We start from the raw sequence: 26,865 nt of genomic DNA, 5'->3' as shown, positions 1-26,865 counted from the left end.
GCACTCCCACTCCTCTGGCCTACACAGATACCCACAAATTTAAAAATATTACAACTTGACGTGGCCTCTTCTGCTTATTCTGCTGATTCCTGTCAGTTTTTGATGTGGGTTTGGAGCCATCTGGGCCTTCACCTATTTCAATTGAAATTGCAGTGAAGTAACAACAATATCATCCTCCCCATTAGTCTGCTGGACACAGTTGGCCTCCAGGCAGCACGGTAGCATAGTGATTAGCACAATTGCTTCACAGCTCCAGGGTCCCAGGTTCGATTCCCGGCTTGGGTTACTGTCTGTGCAGAGTCTGCACGTTCCCCCCGTGTGTGCGTGGGTTTCCTCCGGGTGCTCCGGTTTCCTCCCACAGTCCAAAGATGTGCAGGTTAGGTGGATTGGCCGTGGTAAATTGTCCTTAGTGTCCAAAATTGCCCTTAGTGTTGGGTGGGGTTATTGGGTTACGGGGATAGGGTAGAGGTGTGGGCTTGGGTAGGGTGCTCTTTCCAAGAACCGGTGCAGACTCGATGGACCGAATGGCCTCCTTCTGCACTGTAAATTCTATGATTCCATGATTATGCTAGGATTCCACCAGTTAAAGTGCTTAGGTTGAACGAAGCCTTTAAAGATGCAATAGCTTTTGTTCAGCCAGTGGTTTAACTTCTCCCACCAGCCTGAACCACCCTGCCGTCTGCACCCTTCCTGTTGGCTGAACTGAGTGTGGTAGTCGGTATTTGGGGTATTACGGTACCTCGGTTGGAGGTACCTGATGCTGTAAGATCATTGGTGAAGCCTGCCTGCTGGTTCCGTCCAGTAAGGGGGAGTATAAGAGTCTGTCTTTCCCTAGCTGCTGCATTCTGTACCTGCGCTGCTGGGGGAAACATCTAGTTCAATAAAGCCTTCAATTGTCCTACAATCTCGCTTCGGGAGTTATTGATCGTGCATCACTGGGTTACAAGTGGGGCTTTTTATTTCACAGATGCTGACTGACTTGTTGCTGGGTTATAGACTTTTCTGCATTAGTTAGTTTCCCCTTTCCACCTTTAATGCTTTTTTCTACCTTTCATTGTGGGCAGGATCCAGATCTGGATCACGATGTCCCACAAGATCTCATCAGGTTTCGCGAGGTGTAACAACAATTGGGAATACAGGAAGAGACCTCTCCCAGGATCCACAGGCCGTGTTCCATCCTGATTCCGGCGGGACATGGCCGGTAAATCACGTCCAGTATTACTGCATGATAATTATATGAATAGCTACAATCTAACCATTGGGATACATGTTCAACTTCTTTCTATTACTTTATAGTTAACTGTAAATTTACAGTATGCGGAGAAAATAAATTGTGATGATACAAATTAAACAAATTTAAGCACAGGAAACAACCAATTTTGCCTCAACATCAGAACGATATGGACAGGACAAATGTTCAAGAAGACATGTTAGAAAATGATACCGAATTACCTGGGCTAGAGGTGTTCTGAAATTTCAAGGAGGAATGGTGATCAACACGAATTAATATCTAAAGACACCAGAAAGCTTGGAGAAAGAATGCCACCTTCAAGATCCTTCAGTGTTTTTAATTACAAGAGTATGAATTCACCTTTGTTTATGCTGTGATACCATGGCGACACAATGGTTAGTACCGCTACCTCACAGTGCTGGGACCCGGGTTTGATTCCAAACTTGGGTGACTGTGTGGAGTTTGCTCATTCTCCCCGTGTGTCTGCATAGATTTCCGCCCACAGTCCAAAGATGTGCCCATTAGGTTGATTGACCATGACAAATTGGCCCTGAAAGGGGGGTTTCATGAATAGGGCGGGGGATTGGGCCTAGGTGGGATGGTCTTGCGAAGGGACACTCTAGACTCGATGAGCCGAATAGCATCCTTCTGCGCTCTGGAGATTCTATGAATCCTTGAAGTGACAGATAAACTACTCCCACATTCTACAGCATTGGTAAGGATGGCCTATAATATGGACTGGAGAACTAAAATGCTTCAAATGCTGTGTAGACTGGTCATCACAAGTTGTACTGCAGCATTACATCACTTTTTGCAGCTCTAATTGTATTTATTTATCCCTGCTGACTAGTAGCGATTTGAGCAAACACTTGTTCGATTCTAAAAAGCTGCAGAGTTGAGTCAATACATCAAGAGGTTAAAAAAAGGACAAACATCAATTCTTTGTAAGTATGATTCCTGTTCCAGTGTGAAAGATAAATACTACAATAGTTGCACTGTACTATATTTATTGAAGACATGTTTCAGTACTGCTTTGTGCTAAATAATTGCAGTGTCTTATTTCAGGTCAATGCACACAACTGTATGTGACGTATATACAAACACTTTGGTTGTCAGTGTTTCATAAGCTCTACTTTTAACTTGTTCTGTGTCAATGTCCTCTCTAATATGTTGTGCATTTGCATTGATTTAACCTTGCAATAAAGAGACAGTTTAAAAAATTGCACTGAAATCCAGCATTGCACATTTTCCTCGAAAAGCTAATAATTTCTTTCAGCAGATTTGTATCTTCCAACAAAAATGTCATTATTTAACAATAAAACACGAGGGTTGATTTTTCCTCAGCTCTGCAATCCTCCTCCCACACATTCCAGAAACGTTCTGCACCTCTTCAACTAAACAGCAACCATGGCCGGGATTCTCCCCTAACCGGCGGGGCAGGGGGTTCCAGCGTAGCGGAATGGTGCCAACCACTCCGGCGTAGGGCCTCCTGCCCGCGCATTGTGCATTGCCCGCGCTGGAGTGGTTGGCGCCACGCCGACTGGCGCCAAAACCGGCGCTAACGGCCTTCGACGCCTGCCGGCCGGCGTCGGGGCTGGCCGAAAAGCCTTCGCCGCTTTGCGCATGCGCCAGTGCGTCAGCTGCTGCTGACGTCACCACCGGCGCATGCGCGGTAGGGGGGTTCTCTTCTGCCTCCGCCATGGTGGAGGCCGTGGCGGCGGCGGAAGAAAAAGAGTGCCCCCACGGCACTGGCCCGCCCGCCGATCGGTGGGCCCCAATCACGGGCCAGGCCACTGTGGGGGCACCCCCGAGGTCCGATCACCCCGTGCACCCCCCAGGATCCCGGGGGCCCGCTTGCGCCACCAATCCCGCCACCAGAGGTGGTTTAAACCACGGCAGCGGGAGAGGCCTATCAGCGGCGGGACTTTGGCCCATCGTGGGCTGGAGAATCGTCGCATGGGGCTCATCGATCGACGCGGAGGGCACGCGGGGGTCGGAGACTTTCACCCCATATGTCTTTACCATCGCTGAATCCCCCATTATCAACATCCAGGAGCCTATCTTCAACCAGAAATTGAACTGGACTGGCCATAGAAATACTGTTTATCCTTGGTGGCACAGCAACACATGGCACAGTGGTTAGCACTGCTGCTTCACAGCGCCAGGTTCCTAGGTTCAATTCCAGGGGGTCCCAGCGTAGCGGAATGGTGCCAACCACTCCGGCGTAGGGCCTCCTGCCCGCGCATTGCGCATTGCCCGCTCTGGAGTGGTTGGCGCCAGCCTTGGGGGTGACTGCATGGAATCAGCACGTTCTCCCGGTGTCTGCGTGGGTTTCCTCCAGGTTCTCTGGCTTCCTTCCACAGTCCAAAGATGTGCAGATTAATAATAATAATCTTTATTGGTGCCACAAGTAGGCTTACACTTAACTCTGCACTGAATTTACCGTGAAAATCCCCTGGTCGTCACACTCCGGCGACTGTTCGGGTACACCGAGGACATATTCAGAATATCCAATTCACCGAACAGCACGTATTTCGGGACTTGTGGGAGGAAACCGGAATGCCCAGAGGAAACCCACGCAGACACAGGGAGAACGTGCAGTCTCCACACAGACAGTGACCCAAGTCAGTCCTCGAACCTGGGACCCTGGCGCTGTGAAGCAACAGTGTTAGGTGGACTGGCAATGCTAAATTGCCCTTGGGTGCAGTTGCGGGTACAGGGTGGGGTTTGGGCCTATGTAGGGTGCTCTTTCAGAGGTATGAAGCAGACACAAAGGGCTGAATGGCCTCTATTATAACCCTACAGGAGGCCCATGAATGTACAACCTCAGAACCCCTGCACCTGACCTGAATACAACCTACCCAGATGAGGGGGCGGAGCTACCCCCTTAATGCTAGGACTGCTGGGACATAAATACCCCAGCCTGAATATGGGCTCAGGGCAGTAGACCCTTTGGGGAGTAGGAGATGTAAATAGTAAGGAGAATAAAGCAAAATGTCATGACAGCCATCACTTCCAAGTGGCCGGTTAAAGTGGGATGACAGGAGGCACCAAGCCCACCACTATTAGACATCAGGAGACCTCCATTGAGGAGTGGGCATGCCACTCTACGGTAAGCTAGAGGCGTATGATGCCGAGATTGGGGATTGTACCCAGTACATTGAGTGAATGTGTTATATTTTTTCATCCAAATAACATCGTCAGGGACCACAGAGAGACTTACAGCATCATCAAAAGTTTAACTTTTCCCAACTCACCTGACTCCCGTCTGTTTGCAGAGATTGCTGCTCTGTTCAGCAACCATTTTGACCCAAAACCTTCGCTAATCATTCACCTTTTTCATTTCCACATGCTTTCCCGACACCTGGGTGAAACCTGTGACTGAATTTCTGGGCCACTTACGAAAACTTGCCGAGATCTGTGAATTTGGTCCAACGTGATCCAAGGCACTCAGAGATCGTTTAGTTTGCAGAATCCAAGATGGGGAAACTCAAGAACATTTGTTGGGTGCAACAGGATGCGGAGCATCCCTTTCCCACACTGTTATTCCAGACTCCCGCCATTGGTGGCGCAATCTGGGAGACCAGAACCGAAGGCAACACAGTTCTGCCGTCAGACACTGTGCTTCCCGTACACCAGAGACCCCTGATGCACAGGACGAACACGGCGATACCAGAAGAAGCCAGCGGCACAGACTCCAGCCTGAAAATGCATCCATCCAACAACACCACCCCGGTGACTGTCCCAGAGGGCAGACGCACTTCGTCGACACCCAGCCAGAGGGGGCCCACTGTCTTTATTGCATTTCACCGCCACAGGTGGCGCCTATCCAAGTGATGGTCCCGATCAAGGGTTTCCTGATATGAACGAAACTTGATACCGGAGCCACATTCTTTGTGATTAGCCATTGCACGTGTGACCATATTCACTCAGACATACGCGTTTTGATGTTAAGAGATATCAACACTCGGCTAGCGACACACACAGGGGAGCCACCAGAGGTCGCAAGCACCTCCGAGGTCCCCGTGGAATACGGGGCTCAGTCAGCAAACTTACCATTGGTAGTGGTGAAAGATTCAGGCCCAGATTTGCTGGGACGTGCCGGGCTGAAACGTCTCCGGGCAAATTGACAGTACATATGCCGGCCATACCTCAACGAGCCGGATGAGGTAGTGGCATGTTTCCCTGGGGTGTTTCCCTAGGGTATTCCAGAAAAGTCTCGGTACCATCCGAGGGGCCTCCGCCGAGATACAAGTGGATCCAGAGGCCAAACCACGCTATTTTCGGGCCCGCCCCATTCCCTACACTCTGAAACTAAAAGTTGATGCCAAATTGGATCGTTTGGAGAATTTGGGAGTCATCCGCTCGGTGCAATTTGTGGATTGGGCTGCGCCAGTGGTACCGGTAATGAAGCCTGACGGTTCCGTCTGCCTTTGCGGAAATTATAAAATGACCATTAACCAAGCGTCCTGTCTGGATTGTTACCCAGTACCCAAGATTGAGGACACTTACACAAGGCTCAGCGGAAGAAGGACCTTCATAAGCTTGACATGAACCACACTTGTCTTCAATTAGTCCTGGACCAGTCCTCACGAAAATATATCACCATCAACACACAATGGGGGTTGTATGAGTAAAGCAGGCTGCCATCCGGCATCTCTTCATCGTGTGCCATATTGCAAAGAGAGATGGAAAATATCCTCCGAGGATTACCACAGGTGGTGGTCTATCTGGATGATGTACTGATCACAGGTTCCTCCGACCGGGAGCGCATAAAAAATCTGGACGATGTGCTATGTCGCTTTGAGGCAGCTGGGGTCTGATTGCGACGCAAACAGTGCTTATCCCACACGAAGGATGTAGTCTGTTTAGGCTACAGGGTGGACAGAAACGGGATCCACCCAATAGACAATAAAGTACAGGCCAGCCAACAGGCACCCATAGCCAAGGTTCCAACAGACCTCCGCTCGTTCTTAGACCGCTCTGAAAAACCATTATGGGAAGTTCATCCCAAACTTGGCAACAGTGCTGGCCCCGCTAAACTTGGTGTTAAAGAAGGGCCAGCAGTTGTTTCGGGATCCGCTGCAGCAGAGTGCTTTCGATGAAGTGAAACAACGACTGTCATCCTCACATCTGCTGACTCACTTCGACCCGTCGCGGCCTATATTAGTCACATGCGATGCCTTCCCCTATGGAATCGGGGCCGTCCTGGTGCACCAAATGGATGACGGTACTGAGCGGCACATTGTGTTCGCTTCATGCACTTTGGCGGCAGCTGAGTGGAATTACTCTCAGATAGAAAATGAAGATTTGGCACTCGTTTTCAGCGTAATCAGTTTGTCTCTGGATATGCGTTCACAGCTTATACAGATCATAAACCCTGATTCAGGTTGTTCAAAGAGGATAAGGCAATTCCCCCAGTGGCGTCGCCCGCTTTCAGCATTGGGCTCTCCTCTTGGCGACATGAGTATGTTTTGGAATATTGCCCAGGGATGAAAATCCCTCACAGGGATGCCCTCAGCCGTCTCCCGCTGCCCACCAGCAAGCCAACGTCGACGGCATTGTGACGAAGTAGTCGCGACCTTATATTTTATGGACTCTTTACCTGTGACGGCGGCCCAAGAAAAGGCATGGATGCAGACAGACCCGCTGCTGGCCAGGGTCCGCCACATCATGCTGTACGGGGCCCAACACCGTACCCTCTTACAGGACCTCAGGGCTTTTACCGCAACAGTGGCGGAACTGAGCATGGTGGACGGCATCATGTTGTGTGGTTCCCAAGTGGTCATCCCCGAGTGCGGCCAGGTTGAAATTTTGCAAGACCTCCATAGCAGACACCTGGAAATCTCTAAAATGAAAATGATGGCCCGAAGCAATGTGTGGTGGCCTGGCATAGACGCGGATATTGAGAACTTGGCAATACCGTGTACACGGTGCTAAGAACACCAAATGCTCCCCCGGCAGCTCCACTTCACCCGTAGGAATGGCCGGGCCGGCAATGGTTCCTCCTCACTGTAGACTTCACGGGGCCTTTTCAGGGAGAGATGTGTCTGATGTGCATTCAAAATGAATGGATGTGTACCGTATGACGATGACTACATCACGTGCCACCACCGAGAGCCTCAAGCAAACCTTCAGTGTTCATGGACTCCCTGAAGTACTTGTATCAGTCAATGGCACTGCTTTTACAAGTTCGAAGTTACGGATTTTCTGAAACAAAATGGGGTCCGATATATCCATACCGCACCTTATCATCCATTTGTTGCGGGTGATGCTGTTTACGTCCGTAATTTTACAGAGGTGGGTTCTGGATTCCAGGAATGAGAATAAAACAGTCCAGCCAGGTTTCGTATTCGGTGTGGGTACAAGGTAAAGACGTCAACCGACACATGGATCATCTTCAGGGGAGGTCACTCCATTCGACCAGGACTTGGAGTTGGACATGAAAATTTTACTGCGGAAGTCGAAACAGGTCCCGGGGTGACTGCCAGGCAAGGGGCAGGGGAACAGCCGATATGTTCGACCAGAAAAATGACTCTCCCTGGTCCCTCCAAACATGGAATGGATAGACTGGATAGACACCCTAAGTGAGGACGGCAAAGGATTTTCCCCCTCCCGTCAAAATGGATGATGTATCAGACTTTAGGGGGAGGGTTGTTATAACCCGACAGGAGGCCCAGCGATCTAACCTCAGAATTCCTGTGGCCTCACCTGAGTACGATCTGCGCAGATGAGGGGGGCGGAGCTACCCCTCCTTAATCCAAGGACAGCTGGGACATAAATACCCTAGCCCGGGTATGGACTGAGCGGGAGACCCTTCAGGGAGCAAGAGATGTGAATAGTAAGGAGAATAAATCAAAACTTTTCTCCAGCCATCGCTTCCGACTAGTCACTTGCCTGAGACTTTACAGCCTCCTTCTACATTGTTGGGATTCTATGAGATTCCATGGCTGTTGTTACAAGAGCAGGTCAGAAGTCAGTCCAAAGAAGTGGAAGTTAAATGGATTGACCATGCTAAATTGCCCCTTAGAGTCCAAATATGTGCAGATTAGGTAGGGTTACAGGGAAAAGGCGGTGAATTGGGCCTATGTAGGGTGCTCTTTCAGAGGGTCAGTGCAGACTAGATGGGCTGAATAGCCTCCTTTTGCACCCTATGGATTCTATGAATCCTACGGTGAGTAACTCACCTCCTGACTCCCCAAAGCCTGTCCACCACCTGCAAGGCACAAGGAATACTCCCCACTTGCCTGGATGACCGCAGCTCCAACAACACTATAGAAGCTCGACACCATCCAGAACAAAGCAGCCCGCTTGATTAGCACTCATCCACAAACATTCACTCTCCCATCTTCACCTCCAACAGGTGTGAGGAGCTGATGGACATCCACATTATTAATATTTAGGCAATTTTCCTCTGCCATGTCCATTCTTCTCTTTTTCTGCTGGGCCAGACATGTCCCAGAGGTTCTCCATGCCTCAGTTGTTTCCTAATTACTCTTCTACCTTTCCCATAAAACTCACCTTCTCCTCTCTTGACTCCACTTCCGCTTAATTTGTAACTGTGCAAATCCCCTTTCTGCACACACGTTTGCCTGTCCTATAAATGACTCCGTCTTCTCAGAAACTACTCTCTTTCTTTCAAAACTGACATCATCACACCCTTCCTCAGAAAAGAAAACAGCCACAATTCTTTGGACCTTTCAACCTGCCATCCTATTTGGCTTTAATTTACAAAGTTATTTTACAAAGTTGTTGAATGTATTGTCCTACCTTGAACCTGTGCCCATCTTTCTTGCACTTCTGTATCTGAATCGCTCCAATCCGAAGGACAGGCATCGGAGTTCTAGGACTGTGGAGTTTCACAGAGGTAGAGGAGGTAGAGGTCATGGGGAGAGAGGTGTAGGGAGTTGCTAACAAGGGCCGCAGTGTGGATCTCAGTTGAGTTCCGATTGTTGTGTCCCTTGATCAGGCATGGAGTGCCTTTGGTCAAGTACCCTGGATGTGACATGTTGACCATATAGTTTTAGTTGTGGAAGCAACATGGCCACAGGCTCGTCTGCAGCTGGGTTAATGCTAGTGGCAACGGGATGAAGCCTTATGTGGTCATGAATTAATGATCACTTCAAGGCCTCAATAGGTAGCATGGCATGAAGGTCAATCATTGACCTTCCCACCCAAAGCTTAATTCTGGCGGATTCAGGAACACAGTTGGGTTCCAGAATGCCACTATCCACCTACTCACATGCCCTTTCTGCCTCCAAGCTTGCCACCAGTGAGAGTAGGAGATTCCGCCTGCAATCTTTATAACCTTCTCCAGTCTACATCAATTCGGAAAGTTCTCTATTTCTCCACCTCTGGCCTCGGAAATGAAATGAAAATCGCTTATTGTCACAAGTAGGCTTCAAATGAAGTTACTGTGCAAAGCCCCTAGTCGCCACATTCCGGCGCCTGTTCGGGGAGGCTGATATGGGAATTGAACTCACGCTGCTGGCCTGCCAAGGTCTGCTTTAAAAGCCAGCTATTTAGCCCTGTGCTAAACCAGCCCCTAGGCCATGACCCCATAATCCCTTCACCCCACAACAAGCAGTCATGCTTTCAGCCAAGTCATCCGAAACTCTGGAATTCCCTCTTTTCATCACTCACCCACTTCCTCTCACCTCACCTTCCTCAAGACCCTTGCTAAAAGCATTTAGTTGCATTACTTTTTTGGATTGTCATTAATTTACATCTGGTTAAACTTCTGTAAAGTGATCTGGGCTTGTCTATGTTAAATGAACTAATTCAAATGTAAGTTGTTGCTATTGTTGGTTGATCCCCTTGACAGGGCTTCGTCCTGCTGGGGAGCGTCATGATATACACTCATGCACATAATGAGAGACAGACAGGCAGTGACAGACACCCAGTACAACCAATCAATACACAGGACAGAACACAGCCAATCACCAGGCAGAGCATTAGAAGGTGGTCTCCCACTATAAAACTCATGAGGCATCAACACTCTGCCTCTTTGCTGACAAATATAGTGACAGTAAGGGTATTTATATCAGTTAGCACCTTCTACACATGGCTCAGAACCAGTCTGGTCTAGTTAGTTATAGTAAGCACGCTTAGATTAGTAGAGTGTCAAACCCACAGCGAACTGTGTGCACTGCTTAACAAGTTCAATGAAGCGTATTGAACCAACACCAAAGTTTGGAGTCTACTTTCAAGTACAACTGCATCCAGTTGCAGTCCGTGTTACCCCAGGGTGATTAACAGGATATGTACTGGGTGTCTGTCACTGCCTGGCTGTATCTCATTATGTTCATGAGTGCATATCATGACAGGGAGCAAGAGTGCAGTTGCAACTATCTCAGACCCATAATTGTACATTTGCCTTCTGGCCTCATGGCCTTCAGTTTTCTGTTGGTAATCAGAAGGCTTCAAAGCTGAAAGAAATGATCATCACTGGAAAAACAAAAGTGAAATACAAAACTGGAATCTCTGGTCCCCTAGTCACATGTTTCTCGGCGGCGTACTGTCCACTGACAGCGGGATTCTCTGCCTCCGGCACTTACCAATAGGATTTCTCATTGAAGCCACCTCATGTCGCCTTGAAGCCCACGTGAGGGGGTATGCTGCCACAGGGAACAGAGAATCCCAATGACTGGAGAATTCCGGCCACGGTTTCAGATTCTTATCACTTCATTCCCTCATCTTCCTCCTTTCTCCAAGGAATGTCCTGGTGCAAGGCCCACTATCAGCTTTCTGGGACATCTAAAAAGGGGCCATTAGATGTAACTTGTGGAGTTCTGGAGGCCTCAGTTCTTGGCCTGAAATTGTTCACTATTTACATTGATGACCTGGAGGAAGGAACAGAATGTCAGTGTTCCAAATTTGCCAATGATACGAAAATAGATGGAAGAGCATGTTGTGATGAGGATACTATTATTCTTCAACGGGATATAGATAGATTGGGTGATGGGGCGAAAATCTGGCAAATAGATTTTACTGTGGGCAAGTATGAGATCATGCACTTCGGTAGAAGGAATCAAAGGCAGATTATTATCTAAATGGAGAGAGATAGCAGGTAAGTGAAGTACAGAGGGATATAGGTGATCTAGTGCCTGAATCACAAAAAGCGAGCAGTCACGTCCAACAAATAGTTAAGAAGACAAACGGCATTTTGTCCTTTACTGCAAAGGGATTGGAGTTTAAAAATAGGGAGGCTCTGTTGCAATTGTACAGCGGGTTGGTGAGGCCTCACCTGGGATACTGCGTACAGTTTTGGTCCCCTTACCTAGAAAAGGGTATAATAACATTGGAGGCAGTCCAAAGGAGATTCACCAGGCTAATTCCTGGGATCAGAGTGTTGTCCTATCAAGAGAGACTAAATAGTCTGGGCCTGGATTCCTTGGGGTTTAGAAGACTGAGGGGTGATCTTATTCAAACATATAGGTTCCTGACGGGGATTGACAGGGTGGATGGTGAGATGTGGAAGAGTCTCGAATAAGGGGACATAGCTACAAGATAAAGGGGCCAGCCATTTAAAACTGAGGTGCGTAGAAGACTCCTCATAGAGGGTGGTGAATTGCTGGAATTCTCTGCCCCGCAGAGTGGTGGAGGCTGGATCATTGGGAGTATTTAAAGTGGAGGTGGATAAATATTTTATGGATCGAGGAATAGAGAGCTATTAGGGAAAATGGGGAAATGGCACAAAAAATGAGTTGAGGCCAGCAATGGATCAACCATGATCATATCAAATGGGGGGGGGGGGGGGGGGGGGGCTACGCTTGCTTCTATTTCTTGTGATGTGTTCTTGTTTATTAGCGCAAGAAATCACAGTGCTAGGGATGCTGCTGTGCTTTTTCTATTACAGGCACAAGTTCCCCTTTCTCATCTCAGTGGGAGATCCAAAAATCCCAAGATTCTGAAAATAGGCAGTTGGCCCCGATGGAGATTTGAATGGCAATATTAACACTTTAAAAATAAACAAGATGATCCCTTTTATAATACAGCAGACAAAGGAATGTCATTCATGCGTAATGTGTCTGTGTGCACATATGGATAATAATACGTTTCAAGCTTATTATATTTTTAGCAAACTAGTGAAAGCAAATACAAGCCAGCTACTACTTTGGTAAATTGTTACATGCTATTTTGGATCATTAACTCAGACAGTTCTTGAGATCCAAGTCTAAAATAAGGCATTGGAGTCAGTCCACACCCAAACAAATTATTTACCAGAATCTCAGTTGACAAAGAAAGTATTTAGTGGTCTGCACATCTGTACTGGCACCTAGCTGTCTGTCTAACAACGGCTTAGCAGTTTGCGTGAGTTCTTATGAGGATGTGCCAAGAGTTTGTGAACTCAGCATGTTTAATTTGCAAGTTTATCCATTGTTTTGTAATTCTGCCACCTGGAATTAATCTCGACCGTCAGTGAACTGTGGTGTTCTCTTATATAACAACGTTGCAGTGGCCAGATGTGAAAACATACCCACATTAACACAAGAAGGTGTAAATCTATCTGCTGGTGTCTTTGTCAGATAGATAGATGCCTTTGTCAAGGCATCTTCAGAACTATCTTCAAAGCATGTTTTGTGGAAGTTCACTCCATCAGATTCCCTGTGTGGTTTGTGCTATTATGGCAACAGACTAGCGACTTATTCCAGGAAAGCCCAACTATTAAAAAAGTCTGCACCACTAATAATAATAGTAATAATAATATTTCTTGTCACAAGGAGGCTTACATTAACACTGCAATGAAGTTACTGTGAAAAGCCCCCAGTCGCCACATTCTGGCCCCTGTTCGGATACATGGAGGGAGAATTCAGAATGTCCAAATTACCTAACAAGCATGTCTTTCAGGACTTGTGGGAGGAAAGCAGAGCACCCGGAGAAAACTCACGCAGACACAGGGAGGACGTGCAGACTCCGCACAGACAGTGACCCAAGCTGGGAATCGAACCTAGGACCCTAGCGCTGAGAAGCAACAGTGCTAACCCCTGTGCTCTTTAACTGAGCACGTCATCCCGTCTCGGGTTCCCTCACCAGTCACAGAAGGTGGGCCGGGCGGCACATTAGATCTACCTAAGGCAGGATTTCTAATTAAAGGGGCACCAGTCATGGGTTGCAACAGTTCACAGGGACCATAAGACCATAAGACCATAAGTCATAGGAGTGGAAGTAAGGCCATTCGGCCCATCAAGTCCACTCCGCCATTCAATCATGGCTGATGGGCATTTCAACTCCACCTACCAGCATTCTCCCCGTAGCCCTTAATTCCTCGCGACATCAAGAATTTATCTATCTCTGCCTTGAAGCCATTTAGCGTCCCGGCCTCCACTGCACTCCGCGGCAATGAATTCCACAGGCCCACCACTCTCTGGCTGAAGAAATGTCTCCGCATTTCTGTTCTGAATTTACCCCCTCTAATTCTAAGGCTGTGCCCACGGGTCCTCGTCTCCTCGCCTAACGGAAACAGTTTCTTTGCGTCCACCCTTTCTAAGCCATGTATTATCTTGTAAGTTTCTATTAGATCTCCCCTTAACCTTCTAAACTCCAATGAATACAATCCCAGGATCCTCAGCCGTTCCTCATATGTTAGACCCGCCATTCCAGGGATCATCCGTGTGAATCTCCGCTGGACACGCTCCAGTGCCAGTATGTCCTTCCTGAGATGTGGGGCCCAAAACTGGACACAGTACTCCAAATGGGGCCTAACCAGAGCCTTATAAAGGCTCAGTAGCTCATCGCTGCTTTTATATTCCAACCCTCTTGAGATAAATGACAACATTGCATTCGCTTTCTTAATCACGGATTCAACCTGCATGTTTACCTTTAGGGAATCCTCGACTAGCACTCCCAGATCCCTTTGTACTTTGGCATTATAAATTTTCTCACCGTTTAGAAAGTAGTCTATGCTTGGATTCTTTTTTCCAAAGTGCAAGACCTCACATTTTCTCACGTTGAATTGCATCAGCCATTTCCTGCACCACTCTCCCAAACTGTCTAGATCCTTCTGCAGCCTCCCCACTTCCTCAGCACTACCTGCCTGACCACCTAACTTGGTATCATCGGCAAACTTCGCTAGAATGCCCCCAGTCCCTTCATCCAGATCATAAATATATATGGTGAACAGCTGCGGCCCCAACACTGAACCCTGTGGGACACCGCTGGTCACCGGCTGCCATTCCGAAAAAGAACCTTTTATCCCAACTCTCTGCCTTCTGTCAGACAGCCAATCCTCAACCCATGCCAGTAGCTCACCTCGAACACCATGGGCCCTCACCTTACTCAGCAGCCTCCTGTGTGGCACCTTATCAAAGGCCTTTTGGAAATCCAGATAGACCACATCCACTGGGTTTCCCTGGTCTAATTTACTTGTCACCTCCTCAAAGAATTCTAACAGGTTCGTCAGGCACGACCTCCCCTTACTAAATCCATGTTGACTTGTTCTAATCCGACCCTGCTCTTCCAAGAATTTAGAAATCTCATCCTTAATGATCGATTCTAGAATTTTACCAACAACCGAGGTTAGGCTAATTGGCCTATAATTTTCCATCTTTTGTCTTGATCCTTTCTTGAACAAGGGGGTTACAACAGCGATCTTCCAATCGTCCGGGACTTTGCCTGACTCCAGTGATTTTTGAAAGATCTCAACCAACGCTTCCGCTATTTCTTCAGCCACCTCCCTCAGAACTCTAGGATGTAGCCCATCGGGGCCAGGAGATTTGTCAATTTTAAGACCTTTTAGCTTTTTTAGCACCATCTCTTTTGTAATGGCAACCATACTCAACTCAGCCCCCTGACACTTTATAATTTTTGGGATATTACTCATGTCTTCCACTGTGAAGACAGACGCAAAGTACTTATTAAGTTCTCCAGCCATTTCCTCGTCTCCCATCACTAGCCTTCCAGAATCAGTTTGAATTGGCCCAATGTCTACTTTGGCCTGTCGTTTGTTTCTTATGTATTGAAAGAAACTTTTACTATCATTTCTTATATTACTGGCTAGCCTGCCTTCATATTTGATCCTCTCCTTCCTTATTTGTCTCTTTGTTAACCTTTGTTTGTTTTTGTAGCCTTCCCAATCTTCTGATTTCCCAGTGCTTTTGGCCACTTTATAGGATCTCTCTTTTTCTTTGATACATTTTCTGACCTCCTTTGTCAGCCATGGCTGTCTAATCCCTCCCCGGATAATCTTTCTTTTCTTGGCGATGAACCTCTGTACAGTGTCCTCAATTATGCATACAAACTCCTGCCATTTTTACTCTACTGTCTTCCCCACTAGGGTCTGCTTCCAGTCGATTTTCGCCAGTTCCTCTCTCATGCCCTCGTAATTACCTTTATTTAACTGTAACACCATTACATCCGATTTTGCCTTCTCTCTTTCAAACTGCAGACTGAACTCAACCATATTATGATTGCTGCTTCCTAAGTGTTCCCTTACTTTAAGATCTTTTATAAAGTCTGGTTCATTACATAGCACTAGGTCCGGAATAGCCTGCTCCCTTGTGGGCTCCATGACAAGCTGTTCCAAAAAGCCATCTTGTAAGCATTCCATGAATTCCTTTTCTTTGGATCCACTGGCTACGTTATTTACCCAATCCACCTGCATATTGAAGTCCCCCATGATCACCGTGACCTTGCCTTTCTGACATGCCTTTTCTATTTCCCACAGTCCACACCAAACAAATAAATTATTCACCATGAATGGAAGGGATCTGGGAAAGCTTCTCTCAGCTGAATTTCCTGCTGTGGGATCTTGGTAGTCGGGGGTGGAGGGGGGGAGAGGTAAGGGTGGAAGTGACCGAGGAAGAGAGCAGCAGGAGTGCGGTCCCTTCAACCTGAAGAGAGTACACCGTGAAGATCTGGCTCATCTGATGGGTAGGAAACGTGAACCGTGTAAAGCCTTAATGTGCCAAGCCCCATTCTCTGAGTTTCCTACGTAAGGGTCCTTCCTGTTTATTCTCTTATTTCTCCTTTATTTTGTTTTGCCATCTTTATTTTTGATCCAGTGATGATCAATGAACATGCATCTTTAAGTCAGGCACCAGAATTCAGAAGTTACCAGAGAGAATATTAGTTTCAACTGTTTTGAACAGGAGGCTTCAGGCTTGTTGGCACCAGACAGAGAGTTTGGGTGGGGCTCGGTTTGATTGATTGGCTGGTGGCCAATGAATGGGCCCAAAAGGCTGTACTCTGCCTAGTCACGGGTGGTGATTGGATCCTATCCAAGTGCAATGCTTTTCAGAGTCCCAAGGAGTTTTATTTTGACTGCTGGCAGCTTAGAGACAAGATTCAACTCTCTTCCCTCATCTTAGGCTCATTGTGCCTAAGACAGCACCTTGTTCAGTGTTTCTGCTAATGCTAGTTCTAGCCTTGTTGAAGTTTGACATTTATTTCTGCTCCTGGTGTTTACTACAAATTGAACCTGATTCATTTTACCTTAACTATTGCGGTTCCTGATTCCATTATAATGGTTAATTTCCTTCGGTGTAGCCGCATTCCTTTTTAAAGGGTAACTGCCTGGGAAAGACATAATGGGCCTTTGTATCTTTTAATATGGAAGTGCCTGTTTTTATGATATGGAAAGACTTATGACTTGCAATGTAGATTGTTTCATGTTATTAATTGCGACTTAAAAGCTGTGCCAATGAGTTTCCAATGATAATGATGGCTTCTTAAGCATTGTTAGTATGTCTTTGATAGCTGTGGCTAAATTTGTTTGAGGGATATGAGCTGCAACCCTATTGGGAATCCAAACAGAACATGCTGGAAATATATGGCTAGCAGAATCTATGGAGAAAGAAATAGCTTTGAAGTGAATATGATTCTCTTTCAAAACTGGTGAAGAAGAGTCTGGTGAAGATGATCGACTCGAAACATTAACTCTCTTTCTCAATCCACCGATGCTGCCAGGTCTGTTGGGTATTTCCAGAATTTTCTAGATTTCCAGCGTCCACAGTATTTTGCTTTTAACTTATTTGGAATTTGGGTCTCCCAGGCTTAGATGTGAATGTACTAAACAAAACCTTTGGAGCTTCAATGCTACAATTTTTACCACAATCCAGGTCTGGAATATTTCTCGATTTGCCTCCTTTTGGGCAGTTTGGGGGCACAGAAATAAGATGGCTATAGACTCAACTATACTAGTAATAACTTGAACAAGGGCTGTTCCTTCTGAGAGGCTTGCGCTGCTTTCAATGGATAAAGTGGGCATGACTATAATAGTAATAATCTTTATTATTGTCACAAGTAGGCTTACATTAACACTGCAATGAAGTTACTGTGAAAATCCCCTAGACGCCGCACTCTGGCGCCTGTTCGAGTACACTGAGGGAGAATTCAGAATGTCCAATTCTCCTAACAAGCACGTTTTCGGGACTTGTAGGAGGTAACCGGAGCACTCGGAAGAAGCACACGCAGACACGGAAGAACGTGCCGACTCCACACAGACAGCCACCCCAGCTGGGAATCGAACCTGGGGCCCTGGAGCTGTGAAGCAGCAGTGCTAACCACTGTATTCACCGAAGTAAAATTTCAGTCCCAGTCCTGGCTCTAGTTATCCTTGGGCTATATTCGTGTCGGCTGCAATTGTTTTTTCGGCTGAGGTTCAGTCGGTAACTCTCTTCCCTCTGGTCCACAAGTCTGAGCAATCTAGGATGACGACCTAGGTTGACAGCACAGTGTACACTGATGGAGTGCTGCACCAACTATTAGATGAGATATTAAACTGGGATCCGATCTGGGGCGGGATTCTCCTACCCCCGCCTGGCCGGAGAATCGCGGGGGGGGGGGGGGGGGGGGGGGCGTGAATCCCGACCCTGCTGGCAGCTGAATTCTCCGGCACTGGAGTTTTGGCAGGGGCGGTAATCGTGTTGCGCCAATCGGCGGCCGCTGGCAGTGGCCACCCCGGCAATTGTCCAGCCCACGATGGGCCGAGCTGCCGCCCGTTTTAGGCTGGTCTTCAATTAAACCTGGTACTTACCAGCGGGACCTGGCTCTGCAGGCGGCCTCCAGGGTCCTTGGGGGGAGGGAGGGGCGTGAAGGGATCTGGCCCTGCCTGGCCCACGATTGGGGCCCACTGATCTGCAGGTGGGCCTGTGCCATGGGGGGCACTCTTTCCCTCTGCACCGCCTGCTATGGACCTCCGCCGTGGCCGGTGCAGAGACAAACCCCCTGCGCATGCACCAGGATAACGCCAGCATATGCTGGTGCTCCCACGCATGAGCCAACTCGCGCCGGCCGGTGGAGGCCCTACAGCGGCAGTTGGCATGGTGCCAAGCCCCTTCGTGCCGGTTGGCACGGCGGCAACCCCGCCGACGCCGGCCTAGCCTCTGAACGTGCGGAGGATTCCGCACCTTCCGAGCGGCCTGACGCCGGAATGGTTCACATCACTCCTTGGCGCCAGGACCTCCCGCCGCACTGGGTAGGGGAGAATCCCGCTCCTGGTGTCTCAGGCCGCACCATTTCGAAGAAAAGTTGGAGTTATCTCTGATACCCTGGTCAATATTTAACCCTCAATCAATGCCGCAGCACGGGACTATCTAGTCATGTTTACTTTGTGGGAATTTACTGTGTGAAAATTGGCTTTGGTTGGTTCTAGAGAGCAAATCTTCAGTATTATTGTCGGAATATTGTCAGAATCCATAGGTGTTGCAATATCCAGTGCCTTCAACCACATCTTGACATCACGTGGAGTGAATCGAGTTGGCTGAAGACTGGCATCTGTGATGCTGGGGCCTTTGGAGGGAGTCTGCGATGGTTCATCCAATCAACACTTCCAGCTAAGATTGTTGGAATGCTTCGGTCTTGTCTTTTTGCATTGCTCCGTTGGGCTCCACCATCATTGAGAATGGGGTTACTTGTGAAATGTCTGCCTCCAGTTAGCTGTTTGATTGTCCACCACCATTCACATCTGGGTGTGGCAGGACTGCAAATCTACTAAGTGTAGTTGCAGTTGGCATGGCAGCCACAACAACAACCGTTGAGGTAACTGTGCGCCAGATGGCAGAAGATTTTCTCTTCTAAGTCTCTGAACCTTTGAGGTTGGAAGACAAATAGATACCTTTGAGGGCATCGGAGAGCCACAGTAAATTATTTAATCTGTTCCTTCTGCTGATTAGTGAGTTATCACAGACAGGTCAATGTCTTTGTCCTTGTCTCGGCCTTCCTGAATGGCTGAGCATGTTTGTCAAAGCAGCTAGGGTGAGGATGAGCAAACAGTGGTCGAGGATACCTGGCATTCAACAGGTTTCTTTGAGGGGTTTAGTAGTACAAGACAAGGATTAGCTTATGCTCCTGGGTTTAGCACCAGGCTTTTACCTCTGAACCTGCCTCTGAAGTGAAAATTTGGCCAGAAGACAAGAAAATTTCAAAACGCCCTCAAGCGGTGGAGCATTTGCGTCAAATAGTCATTGCTAGATATGTAGGCTGCACGTCTCAAATACTATCAGATTGCATTAATCGGAATGTCCCTTTTGCTGTTCACAATGGGCAAGGAACAGATCATACCAACTAGCACATGCTTGTAAAACTCAAAACACAGTGAGTACACATTAGATGTAATTCAGTGATTGAACAACCTCTGATCAGTAATCCTCTGTGCTAAATACTATGCCAACAACCAAATAAATATTGTCAGTCAGGTTTGCAATGTGGTACATTTATACAAATTGGAAGCAAAGAGCCTGGTCTTTGTAGACAGAAAGAATGTGTGCACACATTGCGTCTGTTTCAGCTAAACAAAGTAAGTGGCAGCCTTCGCTGGTTAATTCCTCAGGGCAAATGGTTGACCAAGCAGAGTCAAGCTGCTGAGTTTACATGTTCAAACAATGTTTAGCAATTAACTGTCAGTCACCATTAACTGTGCATTCTCCATGGCAATGTCTCGTCCAATCAGAGTCCATTTGCCAACCAATCAGCATTCTCTTCTCATACAGTATGAAGTTGTTATTTCCCCTCATATTGGTACTCTTGTAACAGTTCTGATGAGTGCAAGATGAAAAGCTTCAACAAAATGTATTTTCTTCAGCAATCCTCAACTTCTGTGCTACCAAACAACTGTTAATGGGGTAAACCTTAAATAACCAAAAATGTGTCACTGAGATGCCATATTCGGATTTCCGTGGCTAATATTTAATGAGACCAAGCTAGAACAAAGTGTAACTATATTGAATAGTATCATTGTGAATAAGGAGGAATAGTACAACACTGCAGTGAAAAACAGTCTTACTTCTTAAAAATCCCTCTTAAAAATAACATGATGAATATGAGCCAGCCCCAACTTGAGGTTTCTAATCAGCGGCGCAATCTAAACAGTCTGCTTAAATTGTGATATTTTGCAATGGAACATATTGATTTGTCGCGCACTCACCCAGCCACCAGTAATGTCGCAGTAGTGAACCCAATAATAGTTAAGCTATTTCCTTTTGCTACCTCACTAACTTTTGGGAAAAATTGCTGTGGAATATAGTTGATATACTTTGACAAATAATGATGCCATGTGTTAAAAACCCCACTGATGTTAAATGTGAGGGTAACCCAAAACCCAGAAGGGTTACTCGGAATATTGATTCTTCAGTGTGTATATTCACCATTTAGTATAATGTAAGAAAAGCTATGCAAACCATGGTGGAATAGTCTCGTCATTTTGTGATCAGCTAGTAAAGACTATTTATTGACTTAAAAAAAACACATAGAACATAGAACAGTACAGCACAGAACAGGCCCTTCGGCCCTCGATGTTGTGCCGAGCAATGATCACCTTACTCAAACTCACGTATCCACCCTATACCCGTAACCCAACAACCCCCCCCCGAACCTTACTTTTTAGGATACTACGGTCAATTTAGCATGGCCAATCCACCTAACCCGCACATCTTTGGACTGTGGGAGGAAACCGGAGCACCCGGAGGAAACCCACGCACACACGGGGAGGACGTGCAGACTCCGCACAAACAGTGACCCAGCCGGGAATCGAACCTGGGACCCTGGAGCTGTGAAGCATTTATGCTAACCACCATGCTACCGTGCTGCCCCGGTATGACTATAATACACTACCACAATGCACGTAATTACACTAATGGCCATGCACATGTAGAATTACATGACGTTACTCCTTTGTTCTCAACTTTGTTCCTGAACTCAGATGCTACTGGTTCCAAAATAACATCCAACATTATATAACTCCATGAGATAAATCAAGCGAATAATTGCCACGCACAGGGTATTTGACCAGATTTAGGAAAAATGTCTTCAGTTTTAGCAAAGGTGTGATCTTCTCATAAGTTTTGAATTTTAATTGGCTGCCCTTTCTGCAATAACTTGTTTTCAGGGGAGACTATTTTCTGCAGCTAGGTGTAGCGGTGATGGTGGCTGCATGAACAGTACCCTTTTCTCCAGTTATTGTGCAATGGATGTATCATTTTGCTCCCTTTGATGTTACCCATCCTAGTGGATCCAGCTTTTAAGCACATTATCTCTCCACTTCTATACAAAGAACAAAGAAAGGTACAGCACAGGAACAGGCCCTTTGGCCCTCCAAGCCCGTGCCGACCATGCTGCCCGTCGAAATTAAAATCTTCTACACTTCCTGGGTCCGTGTCCCTCTATTCCCATCCTATTTATGTATTTGTCAAGATGCCCCTTAAATGTCACTATTGTCTCTGCTTCCACCACTTCCTCCGGCAGCGAGTTCCTGGCACCCACTACCCTCTGTGTAAAAAACTTGCCTTGTACAGCTCCTCTAAACCTTGCCCCTCGCACCTTAAACTTATGCCCCCTAGTAATTGACCCCTCTACCCTGGGAAAAAGCCTCTGACTATCCACTCTGTCTATGCCCCTCAGACTTTTGTAGACCTCTGTCAGGTCGCCCCTCAACCTCCGTCGTTCCAGTGAGAACAAACTAAATTTATTCAACCGTTCCTCATAGCTAATGCTCCAAACCAGGCAACATCCTGGTAAATCTCCTCTCTAAGGCATCCACATCCTTCTGGTAGTGTGGCGACCGGAATTGAACACTATACTCCAAGTGTGGCCTAACTAAGGTTCTATACAGCTGCAACATGACTTGTCAATTCTTATACTCAATGCCCCGGCCAATGAAGGCAAGCATGCCGTATGCCTTCTTGACTACCTTCTCCTCATTGTTTACCCATGAGACATAGGTTAACAGAAGCTTTTCTCACTCTTATGTTAATTTGCATATCAAACCCCCCTTCAGACAGCTGCCCTCATCAATGATCTTTTCGTTTCATTCCAGTTTCATTTTTTATCTTAATTTTCCCCAAGTCCAAACACAATGGCACTTTTTAAAGCTTTGATGACTGCTTTGAAAAAAAAGCCTAAGAAATCCGTGTTTTAGTTGAATTGATATATATTGTTCTGCCCATGTTAAGGCCAAAAGCCACATCATCAATACACCGACCGAGATGATCAATGATCATTGCTTAGTGGCTCTGGAAATTGTTCTTATCAGATAACTCTGGGATTCAGCCTTAGCAAATGCTCTAAGCTTCATAAAAATGAAAGAACCTTGAACAAGAATAGTGCAGAAGAATGTGAAAAATACCTTTATCAAAATCTTGAAAGTCTACCTTGTTCCGAGTGGTGTACAACTCAGCTAGTGCCAGGGTACAAGATCATATATAGCTTTAAACTCAAAAAGCCAAAGCAGCTATTTCCTACAAGACTGTTAGACAGAGCCAAGAGGCAAAGTACATCAATACATTGAAACGTGCCAGCACAAGTGATTAAAATAAGATTGAGTACCATAGTTGTGGCTGTATGTGCAGAGACTGTATGAACGCACCCAACCCCTCATTGATTTCTGGTCTGGCATTAGTAAAAGCTCCCTGCTGGGTTAATTTATAACATAAATGAATCACATGTTATTTTTTCACTGCAGCTATTGAAAAGTGCCAAGGCCTTCTGATATTAAAGTCCAGTAATGCTAACTCACCGTCTTGATGTTCTGACTCACAGTCCCCTTCGAAAATAAAATGAGTAAGCACATTGCATTTACTTTCTTGGATACTTTTTTTTGTGAGGTGACCTTGGTGCAGTTTGGAGGTTTCTAATGCCTTTTGCAGCAGAAGGCAAACTGAGCACTTGACGCTAAAGCAATAAATTGTGAACAATCAATAAAATAAACAGTGAAGGAACAGGATCAGAAATCTTAGCTGTCATGCATTGATATCGCAAAGAAAATCCTAAATCTCAGCTTGGTTTATGGAGTCTGTTTCATGACATGTCCTTGCTATTCAGAGAATGGAAGGCAAGGTATTCGGCCAAGCTTGCTCATGCCCCACACCCTGATATTGCCATACCTACACTTAACAGCAGGTGAATAGGTACTATTAGAATGAAAATACAGACTGCTTTTCCACCACCAAGGGAACAGAAGTAAATTGAGGCACCCTCATCTGCAGTCTTTCCCAGGATCAACAAACTCTTCACGGAACGGGATTGGATGGGAACGGGTGCAGCAGGCAGTGTTTCCGCCCAATAATGCAACTCTAATTCTCCTTTGCGTGGATCGAAATGAGAGTAGCCCAGAGTTCTGAATCGTCAATTCTTATTTGGCTCCTCTTAGTGTCAAGAGCTTGAGTAAAGTAATGACTTAACAATGGCATACAATGAAGATTAAAGAAGCTTGAATAAAATAAAGAATGAAGAGTGGGTTGGAAAAGGAATTGATGAGTGTTCCGCTGTCTGAGGTGGTTTTACGAAGTGAATTAATTCAGTGGCAAAGTAAATAGATATTTGCTTGAGTGAAGTGGGGAACAATAGAAGCATGTTCTTTAGCTGCTGAAACTGCAGAAGAGATGAGTTCAAAGTGAAGTCATGAGAAGACAGTTCACATGTACATGCTGGTCGGGCCTTATATTGGCTCTCCAGCTTCACGGGCCTGCTGCACCATCCTTAAATAGTCAGTGGGCCTGCGCAATGGACACTAATTGACCAATATGGGGAAAGTAACAGGTCGTTCCCTCTACAGTGCGGAATTCTGACACCCATTTGAGCTTGATGGCGGGATCCTGAAGCCCATGGGGAAAATTGTGCCGTTGATCTGTAATTTATTTATTCCTTCTCTCTTATTTGTTTCCACTCCTTCTTCATCTGTTACTCTCCCCTCCATGACTATCACAGATTTGCAGTGTTATCCCTGGACCTCCTTTGTCTTTAACATTTTGCCTCCATTCTCTGCATTTTCCCCGTATTATGTATATACATTATCAAGATAGGCTACATTTTAGCTGGTCTCGACCTGCGGGTGATCCGATCTATGTTTATAAGATGATAAAGGGAATAGATTGCATTTGAGTTGACTGTTTGCTCTATTTAAAGATATTAAGGAGGACCAGCAGTCATAATTTAAAGTTGTTTAAGGCCAGATCTTGGTTCGATGGCAGGAATTGATTCCTTTTCCCAGAGAATAATGGACCATTGGAACAAGCTGCCATCTCGTGCAGCGGAGGCTGATTTGCTTGCTTCCTTTAAATAAGAATTGGACCTATTCCTGGCAGGAGCAGCGACCAGGCCTCGGCTTAACATTTCACACAAAAACAAATGTTGCTGCGGAACTTCCTGGACTAGGCAGAGGTTGTCGCTTGGGCATAGAAACCATAAGACACAGGAGCGGAATTAGGCCACTCGGCCCATCGAGTCTGCTCCACCATTCAATCATGGCTGATATTTTCTCATCCCCATTCTCCTGCCTTCTCCCCATAACCCCTGACCCCCTTATTAATCAAGATGATTAATAAGAAACAGCTGATAAAAAGGTTGGAGGGCCAGTGGGCACGAGAAGACAAGAAGAAAAATTGAATAGAATAATGTGAAGAAGGAGCAAAAAACACAATGACCCAAATCCTCCGCCCTCGTTTGCGGCTGGGGTTTTCCCGTGCCGCTGGAAGTGAATGGAGTTTTGGCTGGAACGCCAAATTACCGTTCTCGCTCTCAACTAGTCCCGCCATGGATAAAACTGGAGAATCCCGCTGGCCAATGAGTGGGATTGTCTGTCCCTTCCTGCCACAGGATAGCCTGTTCCCGTTGAAGGTGACCTCATCTCCAGCGGCGGGATGGGCAAGCAACACAAAATGCTGTGGACATCAGCGGGATCAGAAAATACCGCCACAGGACTGCCCCATGTGCCAGAAAACACACGGGGGGGGGGGGGGGGGGGGGGGGGGGGGAGAGAGAGAGAGAGAGAGAGAGAGAGAGAGAGAGAGAGAGAGAGAGAGAGAATATGGCCCAATTAATCCTTTTTGTTGTTTTGTTGAATCGGTGAACTTCAGCTTATCTAAAGCACTGCCACCCATACCAGAACTCACACCAAGTTCTGTCAACCCATCATCCTGGTGTTGACTCCTGGTCCTGCAATGCTTTGCATTTAAAGTTCTCATCCTGATGTTCAAATTCCTCCATGGTCTCGTTCTTCCTTTCCCTGAGACAACTCCACTTAGCACGGTGGCACAAGTGATTAGCACTGTGGCTTCACAGCACCAGGGTCCCAGGTTCGATTCCCCGCTGGGTCACTGTTTGTGCGGAGTCTGCACGTTCTCCCCGTATCTGCATGGGCTTCCTCCGGGTGCTCCAGTTTCCTCCCACAGTCCAAAGACGTGCAGGTTAGGTGGATTGGCCATGCTAAATTGCCCTTAGTGACCAAAAAAGGTTAGAAAGGTTATTGGGTTACAGGGATAGGGTGGAACTGAAGATTTAAGTTGGTCGGTGCAGACTCGATGGGCCTCCTTCTGCACTATATGTTCTATGCTGCTTCAAAATGGGGTCAAGTGATGTTTTACGCCGACTCACGCTGATGTCCAAGAGACAGTATCTGACAGTGCAGCACTCCAGCAATACTCCGCTGAAGTGTCAGCCAAATTAGTAAGCTCAATTCTCTGGGGTCAAGCCTTTATTATGTTAGCAGATAAATACAGCTCGATGCTATTAATTGTCAGGATGTGATTGAGCTGTGGTGATCACATGACAATAACACCTTGTGGTTGCATGAGCCTTTTGACAACCTACAAACTGGAGGGGTGGTACGGTTGCACAGTGGTCAGCACTGCTGCCTCACAGCGCCAGGGATCCGGGTTCGATTCCGGGCTTGGGTGATTGTGTGGAGTTTGCTTGCTCTCCTCCGGTCACATAGGTCTCCTCCGGGTACTCCAGTTTCTTCCAAGAGACCAAAAAAATGCAGGTTAGTTGGATTGGCCATGCTAAATTGCCCCTTAGTGTTCAAAGATGTGCAGACTGGGCACAGTTACAACACAGGGTGCAGGGGTGGGCCTAGGTGCTCTTTCAGAGGGTCACTGCATACTCGATGGTCGAATGGCCTCCTTCTGTACTGTAGAGATTCTATGGTATAAACCGATCTATCTAAATATGTACATTGCTGTGCGTAGCTTGAAGCAGTGTCCTGGAAAGAATCTAACAGAGATATCTTCATTTTCATTCCACAGATATTAAATTAAGAGTTAATCCTTTTTCATCCAGAGTACACAAAATGCCTGGAATCCCAGGTCTCAAGAAGGGAGAACAATCAGCAAGGAATAAGTGGATCTGAATTTCCAACAAAGATTCATTAACATCTAATAATTAGAAATGTAGCAGGAAATAAATTATTTATTGGCGACAACTGA

General features: G+C 46.7%; 1 long non-coding RNA gene across 1 annotated transcript; it reads left to right on the top strand.

Moving 5' to 3' along the window:
- Positions 1-1,710: 1,710 nt before the first annotated feature.
- LOC119977698 lies at positions 1,711-26,865 on the top strand. The gene is made up of 4 exons (XR_005463263.1): positions 1,711-1,946; positions 2,082-2,175; positions 23,127-23,224; positions 26,686-26,865. It is a non-coding gene; the product is annotated as an uncharacterized LOC119977698 (long non-coding RNA).

This window comes from Scyliorhinus canicula, chromosome 14, assembly GCF_902713615.1.
Source record: "Scyliorhinus canicula chromosome 14, sScyCan1.1, whole genome shotgun sequence".
Classification (NCBI taxonomy): Eukaryota; Metazoa; Chordata; class Chondrichthyes; order Carcharhiniformes; family Scyliorhinidae; genus Scyliorhinus; species Scyliorhinus canicula.
The sequence above is the reverse complement of the archived record's forward strand: the minus strand, read 5'-3'. Positions and strand labels throughout refer to the sequence as shown.